Genomic DNA, 9,584 nt, shown 5'->3' with positions numbered 1-9,584 from the left:
CTACAGTTGGAGTGTTTTTATTAGGCCAAAGATAGCAATGACATTACGCAATGTGACGCTGCACACTCAAACTCCTGCTCTTCCTTCTGAGCCGTGCCAGTGTAATCTCAGAGCAAAAGGTGTTGGAGTGCTTTGTTAGTGTTTTTAGCTCTGAACATATGTAACTCTCACTTCACACTTTGTTTCTGTGTAATTTACAACACTTACACATCTTCTTCACTACTTTGAAGACATCGCCGGTCTCTTCCTCTGATATTTAGAATCTAACAAGCGGTCGAGAAGGCCCTTTATTGCAATGCAATAGGTCTCACATTTGCGAGAGTTTAAGCTATTAGTGTTTTAAATGACAATGCCTTTTTTTATGTTTTAAAACCCAAAAGGCATTGCAATTTACAATGCCAATAGCTAAAATTTGCGCGAATGCTATCCCTATTGTATTGCAAATGCTTGTTTTACATTTTGATTGTTCAGTCAGTAATATTTGTTTGTCTGCAAGCTTTGCATGGGCCAACATATGACTTTCAGCATTCCAATGTGTGTAACCTGCGCCAGTGTCTGGAGCCAGTGCAATATTTCGCGTGTAGTAGGTTAAAGCACAAACGTTCAGCATCCTAATTCAGTTTGCCTTTTTTTAATAACTATGTTTTAAAAAAATAGTTACCATGCCTTGCATTTCAAAAAGTATCTGCACGTTTCAAAAATCTTATTTCTAGTCCCAGCACAGTTCCAGAGAAACAATATGTTGGGAATGTCGTGTAGCATGTAGCTCGCGCTAGGATGTGCAGCTAACAACCCGCAGCTGGAACGAGCACTTCTGCTCCGAGCGCGCGCCCAGTGTGTGCTGTGTTATCAAGACGCTCGTGGCACCGAACCAGATGTTCACGAGCTGTTTATTTATCACCACTTCCTGCATCATCATTTATTAATTGCGCCTCAATGTTTGCCGACGTCGCGATGCGTACTGCGTGACAACAGGTAACAGACGCAACAGCGGTGCGCCACCTCCCATCGCTGCCGTGCCCAGGAGCCCCTCTTCGGCGCGCTGGCGTTCCTCAGCTGGAAAGTTTCGACATCTGCCGGCTTGGGACACGGCTGAGCAGCTGTCAGCAGTGGGGTGCTGCTTTCAACAGCAGTTGGCGCGATGGCAGGGTGCCAGCTTGTACCATCTGTGCGCCTGACATTTCATTCTAATTAACAGTAGGGTTAATTGTTCTGGCAGGCTCAAATGTAGTGTCTAACATCACCCAAGGGAAGCATGTACAAGTGCCGGAGTGGCAGGGCGCGCGGGGCGGCATCGCTAACAGGCCTATCCAGGGAGAACGCATAACAACTCCTGATGATTTTACTAGCCGGGCACTTGCAATAAGGCGGAAGCTTTTTTTCTTTTTTAATCTGATGAATTATGCCAGGCCTGTAATGATGTAGAAGGAATCAAGCTTAGGAAGGCATAGAGTGCTGCCTTGGGCAATTGTGAGGGAACAATTTGCATGTTATTACTGCATATTCATACCTAATTGTGTTAGGCTTTGCTAATAGAGCGGAGTGACAGTATGAAAAATCGTGCACCTGCTTTATAGCCAACAAAGCTAGTGTGTTTTTTCTACCCTCCGAGTGCAGAATGATCATTTAGACATTTAGTTGTTCAATATGTCAAGCCTACCATTTGTTACCGTGACATATTGTAATTTATAAAGCGATATTCTAATTTTGCTTTTGGTTTATACTCCTCATTTTATACAATATTCATGGTAACGATATGAAAAGAAATATTCATACCCACTGTGATTAGTTGTGATTGAAATGAAATTATATTGTGTATGAAGGTTTCCATTGTTCTTATGATGCATTCATTTTAATAGGAATGTTTTCATACATGTTACACGATGTGAATGGGGCTAAGAGGAGCTAATGATGTTAGTTTTTCTGGGAGCGTCAGCGCACATGTCTTCCTGCAGACCTTTGGCTTCTATTCACGCATAGATAAACCTGTTTAACAAACTCCTTAAAAGAATCGAGACCGGCATTTTGTCCATTCTATAATGTGTTTCAGGTAGAAAGAAAATGGTTGCTTTGTGATGTAGGGTCAGGATGTGGGTAAGGCTGGAAATGTCAGATCCGATTAATACAAACGGAGGAGCCAGTGCAGTGTCGAGTGAGTGTGGAGCTGCTAGGACCAGATTTGATGGTAATGGGTGAAATTACTGTCTGGGCGCATTTTATTCATTATGATGCGCCTAATGCTGCCAACTCTGATGCCCAACACGCTGTTATCCACGCTGTGCTCAAACCCTCTCCTGCTAAAGCACACCCCTGGGAGATGGAACAAGTGTGTGCTGCATGTTGACAAATCACATGTCAAGAGCAGGCTAATTCATTATTGCTCCTGTTAGGGCATATGCAAAACCAGGATCCCTTGCCTACTTGCTCTAGTTTTTCGTTAATTTGATATTGGCTTTATTATGTAGTGACCATCCTTAGAAACTCACTTTGTAAAAATTGCACGGGTGGTGTGACTGAGGAGTTAGCCAAAAAGTACAATGCAACATAAAACCTTCTTCGAGAAAGCTAAATCGCAATCACAAATGCGAAATTATTACTGAACGTAGTCTCTTTCCAGTTCTAGAATAAGGACCAGCCACAAATTAAGGTGATTTTTTTCTCTGGTCATAATGTGGTGTACCATTTGAAACCACCATAAAAGAGATGTACAGGATCTTCTTTGTTGTGTGCACAAGAATGGTGTGTTTCTTAGGAGATAATAGCACACACTTGAAATAGAACCTAAAATAGTGTATGAATGCAATGTATATGCCAGACATAAGACTGTGAAAGAATTTTGATGTAGTCCTAATTATAGGTGAAGCAGTGTAGGAACTCAAGCAATGGATTTCCACTGGAAAAATCGTACTTTTTAATTTGTAGTAACCTCAATTTAAAAAGTTTGTTTATTTTGTATAACGGTTGGATTAAACCGAAAACAGTTGGAATGACTGATTCTGAATTAATGGCAAACCATATTACTCGAATTGACTAGCAATTCAATATTTTATATTAAAAAACGACCTAACATGGAACATATAAATACACTCTAATATCCAGTTCGAGACATTTTGAGATTTTGGAGAATATTCATACTCTTGAACTGTTCATGGTCATTATCAGTTTAAATGAGAAGTGCTTTATCCATACTTCTTCCCCGGTTGCATAATGGGTATTTGATAAATTGCAGTTCTAACTGAAGTTTTAGCAGAGCACTTTACAGGTAACAATGTTCTTTGCTGGAAGAGCATGCAAAATATGAGATTCAAGACATGGAAATGCAATGGTATGTGAAGTCCAGTTGAAACCAGATTACAGAAATCAGGAAGTGATTGGTGAGAATAGAGATTAATGGTCTGAGAGCGTAATATGGCCCATACTAGGCAGCAAACTGTACAGCATGTATGTTTACAATTTCAGCCATTACCCCTGACAATGGGTATCATGGCATCTGGTTATTCCATGATGCATAAGTGAAAGTATATACTTCTTCACTACATCCTTTTCTCCAAACGTTGCTTATTGTTTATCTGAATTCTTTCCATCCTTCATACAGTACACAATCCCAAGAAACAAGAACAGAAACAGCCAACAGGTGCCTTGACTAATTTCCTCTTTCTCAAGGTTGTGAATACGCATACAAAAATGAAGAATTCTTAGATTTCATATGCACATCCCTCTAATAATAATATATTAAAGAAAAGCAAAAGATTTTAAGGTTCAGTTTCTAATCCAAATCAATGCCAAGGTCAAAACAAGCTTAAAACTTTGACATATCACTTGATAAGGATTCATACAATAAAGATCATAATACAAAACAGTAAAATAAATTAATTATTAAACCATTAATTTGATAGAGGTGCTGTAATGTCAGAGATTTTTAATAGATCACATCACTTTTCATAAATTAGAAATGTACGACTTTCAGAACTGTATGTATTAATCAAAAAACGGACAAGAGGAAATTGTACGTTTATTGCTGCTTATGAATTCTGTTTGACCTTAAGGTTTTATCTATTTGGATAGTTCTGATGTTGAAAGCTGCCTTGTAGCACAATGTAACTTTCGAAAACCTAGTACGTGGCCCTTTGGGGTTTCGAATCTGCTTAGAGCTCATTTCAGGATGTAGATATACAATTTCCAGATTTACATATCTTTTGCCCTTAGAATGTAAATATTTTAAATTAGAATATGGAGATTTTCTTGCAAAGATTTATTAAGACTGATTCCTAATAGGATATAATTGGATTTTTACAGTGATACCATAATAAATTGTAACGTAGAATCTTTCTGTTGTTTTATTTGGGAAAACTTGTAATCTATAATCAGTTTTCCATGGAATTTACATTCTGTTTTTGTTACATTTGGACACATGTATGTCTATATTCATTCTTGTATGGCAGTGGTGAATCATTTTTGAATTTTGAGGGGTGGACTCTTCGTCTTTTCTTTATATTCATTGTCAATGATTTCCTGCTCAGATCTCATGGCTATATTTGGTGGGTCTACGCCATAGTATAAATAGTAGAGGGAAAATGGCGCTACGTTACTAGTCTTGTGGTGAATCCTAATGGAAGAACTTTGTTTCTGTGCTCCTGGTGAGTTTGTAGGTCAATATCTGTTGTTATATAAAAATCAGGCACCTTAATTAACACTAAGTTATTCCCAAGATTTTGTTTCACTATGTTGTAATCTTTTTGTAATTACCATTTAAATGTACAAGAATAATATTTGAAATGTGGAATTGCCTCCTTGGAATTCAAATCCAATCAGAATATAAATAGGAAGATCTATATGAACACTGTGTGTTAGTCAAGCTTACAAGTTTTTTCAACTTGGAATTTGCAGTTGTTAATTATCCAAAAATTCAGTTATGTTGAACCATTTGCTTGAAGTTGAGTTTAGCACAGAACATAATAGAAATCATATGGATAGTATGCACAAGTCAAATTTGTTGTCGAATTTGGAGTCTGCAGTTGTTCATTATTCAGGGATTCATTTTTATCACGTAATGCTATAGTAAAACACAATGGAAAAGTCCCATACAAACGTGTCATTTAAATTATTTAGAGTTAATGAAATTTAATATTAGTTTAACAGATTTTTTAGAGTTCTCATTGAAGGATACAATGTGTCCTCAAATTTTCGTTATCACACAGAGAAGTGGGCTTTTTAATTTATAAAAAGTGATACCTGTCGAATATGCAGTAAGTGGCGAAGACTGATTTTTAATTTTCATATTGGAAGTGTTCTAACTAGAGCATAATGTGAAAGTTGTTTCTATTAAAATTCTCAGTAATTAGAGCTACTTTATCAAAGCAATGGATTAATTTAGATAAATACGTAACTTTTTTTGTATTATAATCTTCTATGCAAGCATCCTTACCAAGAGGTATGTTGAAGTTTTAAGCTGTTTTGACTTTGGCAATGATGTGGAGTATGAACTGAATCTTGAAATGTTTTCCTTTTCTTTAATATAGTTTTTTACATATGATTTCTAAGAATACTTACTTTTCGTATGTCTGTTTTACAGACTTGTAAAGGAGGACATTCCTAAAACGTGTGTTAACTGTTTGTGTACTAGTTTCTTGGGATTGTGTAAGGCATAAAGAATGAAAATAATTCGGCTTAACAATTAAGATTGCTTTAGTGACAACACATGAAAATTTGATAGGACTGATGATTTTTTCTCGAATCGGACTTTCTCAAAACTTCTATTAGAATATCAGGAATTGTTTGACACTCCTGTGGGGTTCAGATGTGGCAGGTAATAAGGTGACAGTCTCTTTTCCCTGCAATATGTCATATTATGTCCAGGCATTGATTACCCAAAGATTTAGGCTTTATGAAATGTTTCACCAGTTTCTGCATGCCTTGCTTGAGTGCAAAGGCAACCTTGATTCTGTGGACATGATTCACAAAGAATTTACTTACCTTTGCACTTGTAGTGCTCCTAGCTGATTAATACATCCCAAAAGGAGCCAGGAGTAACTCAGGAGTACTCCTAGCATACACTTGTAATTCAGTAGTACTTCAAGAATACTACACGAGTAGGTTACATCTACTTATAGCAAAATCTTTGTGAATCAGAACTTTTGAATTACCAGCCTCAGGTTGTGAGTTTTCTCCAGAGTTCCCTGGCCATTCAGCAGTCCTAAACTCCTGAAGAGAGTTTGGGTGTTCCACTAGACTTTCAGTGACAAACAAAGATAGGCTCATACAGTGATAAATGATATTAGTTTAGATATTGTGGGGCATTTTGAAAATTTCCTAACAAACAGAATTTTTGAAGAATTTTGCAGAGTTCATAAGAGACAAATAAACAAACTGAAGTTGTGCTTCACCTTACTACTCCTTAAACAATATAGATGCACGTTCAGTGTTACATTGTAAACTACATTCATTTGCAGGATAGTGGAAATGTTATGGTGTTTGATCATAAATAGATGAGGCATGGGGACTTTTACAACATCAGACCATCCCTCATATAAATTTGGACTCCTAGTACCATTCCCAATAAACTCTTGATGCCGTGGCTTTTTATTAACACACTTAAAAAATAAACACCGGACATCTGGCCACCTATTCCACTCTCATCATGGCTTTCCTTCCTCATACATTTGAAATCAAGTTTAGCTATATTAGATTGAGCATGCTGCCATTCTAGACATCCCTAAGGCCTATGATCCCCTTCTTCAAAATGCAACAAAATACCTAGCATCCTGCCTCTCTCGATCTCTCCCCAAGTGACATTCTTCTTCTCTGTGAGAGAGCTGGAAGAAAGCATTGTATGCTCAATAGCAGTACAGTGGCTCAGAGCTGTCCTGAGCACTCTATACATCTCCCGTCTCCTACAAATCTAAACAGACTCAAAGGAGCCAACAGTGACTGAGTGGTGACATTGCTCTATTATTACGCTTTGAAATACCTTCCCATGGCCCTTTAGAGACATAGCTGAGATGTAGGAAACGTTGATGGATGGAGCCATTACACCACTTCCCTTCAGATTATATGAATATAAAATAACAGACCAAGTGGAATACAAAATTGCTGTTAGAAGATCGAGGACAATGGACAGAGCTAAGCTGCTGGAAAAGGGGGAAAACTAACTGAAAAGCAGCTCCCCAATACTAGAAATTGCAGTAACAATAAACTGAACCAGACTCATAAGAAGGGTCAGATACCAAGATAGCAGGTTTCGTAATAGATTGCAGTTCCCAAGCAGACATGCACACTGGTACCAATGCTACAATTCTATATTTCAGAGCAGCAAAAACCTTTACATTTGTAAAACCAATATGTTTACATATTTTCAGTCATATGAAAGGTGCTGAATTATCTGAAATTTATCATTGAAACCTCTATTTGTCTAGTTATGATCCTCATATTCAATTCCTTCCAGTTTACTTGGTGTGGTTTTTGACATGTGCTTCTCTGGAAAGTAGAAGTCTGCACTGTAATCTTGGTTCCTCTCTAGGATCCCAATGTCAAAAGGCAGTACTGGATGACACCATATCAAAGAGTCAACGACGTATCGGTCCCATACGTGAAATAGCGGGATCATCACCAGGACATAAGATTACATTTCTGAGTTAAATTGCCAACTGCAAGATCGGAAGGACCCGCAGGGGAACGGTAAGGGATCAAGCAATTCCTGCCCAGAACCCAAGAAGGTGTTGCGAGGAAGCGTTAGTGGAGTCACTCAATTGGGCTATCCGATATCCAGAAAGGGCGGAGGTAATCACGCCTCAACGTTACCCGCTCGATAGAGGTGTGTCCATGTGACAGCATGATGATGATCCCGCTATTTTACATATGGGATCGAAATGTCGTCGACTCTTTGACACCTTAAACACAATTATATGTATCATTTCAATGTGATATGGTGTTTCTTCTTCATTTATGCTTGCCAAATTGATGATTTATTTTCCAAGCATTAACCTTTGCCTCAGCCTTTCTGTTTGTTTGTACTCTGATTGATGCACAGTTTGTGTCCCCACTTTATTTCTGTGTCACAAATTCTCAAATATTAAAGCATTCCTGTCCGGCTGCATAGCGCAATATAGATTTAATTGCATTTCTATATTTATTGCTTCTCTCCTATTGTTCTTGTGACGGACCACTGTGTTTCAGTCACAAACTACATGACACAAAGGGCTTCACAAAGTGAGAAATTCCTGCTCGCAAATATGCTACTTCAAAATGATGCCTAGCATACTTGTTATTGCAGACCGGAATTTGCATCCATACTTTATTGCCACACAATTATGAGGGCTACAGACCTGGCATAAACTAATTTTAGTTCCATTTCTGCACCTTTTGATGTTAATGTAACACTGCCCATACACAGTATATATTAACCTATGTAGTGCATTGCATGTTGATATAATCTGTCATTAAATCAGAACATTTTTGTTTCAAAAAGTGTACATTCTGAAGCAATTTCCAACTAATCTCAATAATATCCCCTTATGTTTAGCTAACGCTCATTATATTCAACTTCTTAGAGTAGCTGTTTTTAGGTACATTTCAGTGCTGAAACAATCAGAGACCAAAGCTGGCAAAACATCTAAGTATGGTCCCTATGTATAAAAAAATGTTGTGGTTGCAAACCTGCTATTTGCAAAATCATAGGGTTTGCGTTAGCAAAAGAGTGGTTTGAAAGATATAAAACCTATTTTACGAGTCAGAAGAGTCTTTACAACTCATACAAACAAATTTCCCGACCCAGGTCGAAGGGCAAAAAGGAGGGGTTTTGAAAGGAGTGTGGTCCTCTTATTTGATTGCAATGGAATGTATCAATGCTTTATGATCTCAATTGTAGATAAAAAAAACTTTGATCAAATACCAATCCCTTTAAAGAGTTGGTACCTGATCCGCAAAGTGAACTGCTTTTCCTATGGAATTCATGCCCATCAGCATCGAAAGGGAGCAGACTGTGATCCAGGGGGCCACTGACCCCTTCTTTTTCCAAAGGTTTTCCCAAATAGAGAACTTTTTTTATGCAACACTTTTTCATTTAATGGACACAACTTTTTTCTTAAATGTTTCTTGTTTGGGAAAACAGTCACTACTGTTGTCTCTTGCAGGCTATCACAGGGGGAAGCAAACTGAGACTTGTCTAATTAACATTCATTAGGGGTGTTTTATAGTAGCCCCTCCATGTGTACAATTTATGATGCAACATATTAGAAGATAGGTTGCATCACATATTGCGTATTCATTTGCAAAACTGTCAGTGTGCAAATTGCACATCCTGGTTTGCCAATGAATCTTTTTTTATCGGGCCTCGTGTTGCCTGTGCATAGTGTAAAGGTGACCTTCACTGAGGCACAGAAGAACGTTTCTTGCATCTCATCCTTGGCTTCACCAAAAAAGTTCACTTGAAGATTTGTCTTAAAAACTGAACCTACCCACAGTGCAGCTGAGCGCTCATGGTGGCTTGAAGGATACTCTTCGGAAACTCTCACCATAATGGCAGCGGCACTTTCCTATTGCGAGACAATGAAAAGTGGAAATCCCTTTCCCTATTTAATGTGTTTTTC

The sequence above is a fragment of the Lissotriton helveticus genome, chromosome 4_1 (assembly GCF_964261635.1).
Source record: "Lissotriton helveticus chromosome 4_1, aLisHel1.1, whole genome shotgun sequence".
Classification (NCBI taxonomy): domain Eukaryota; kingdom Metazoa; phylum Chordata; class Amphibia; order Caudata; family Salamandridae; genus Lissotriton; species Lissotriton helveticus.
This window is presented reverse-complemented; position numbering follows the sequence as displayed.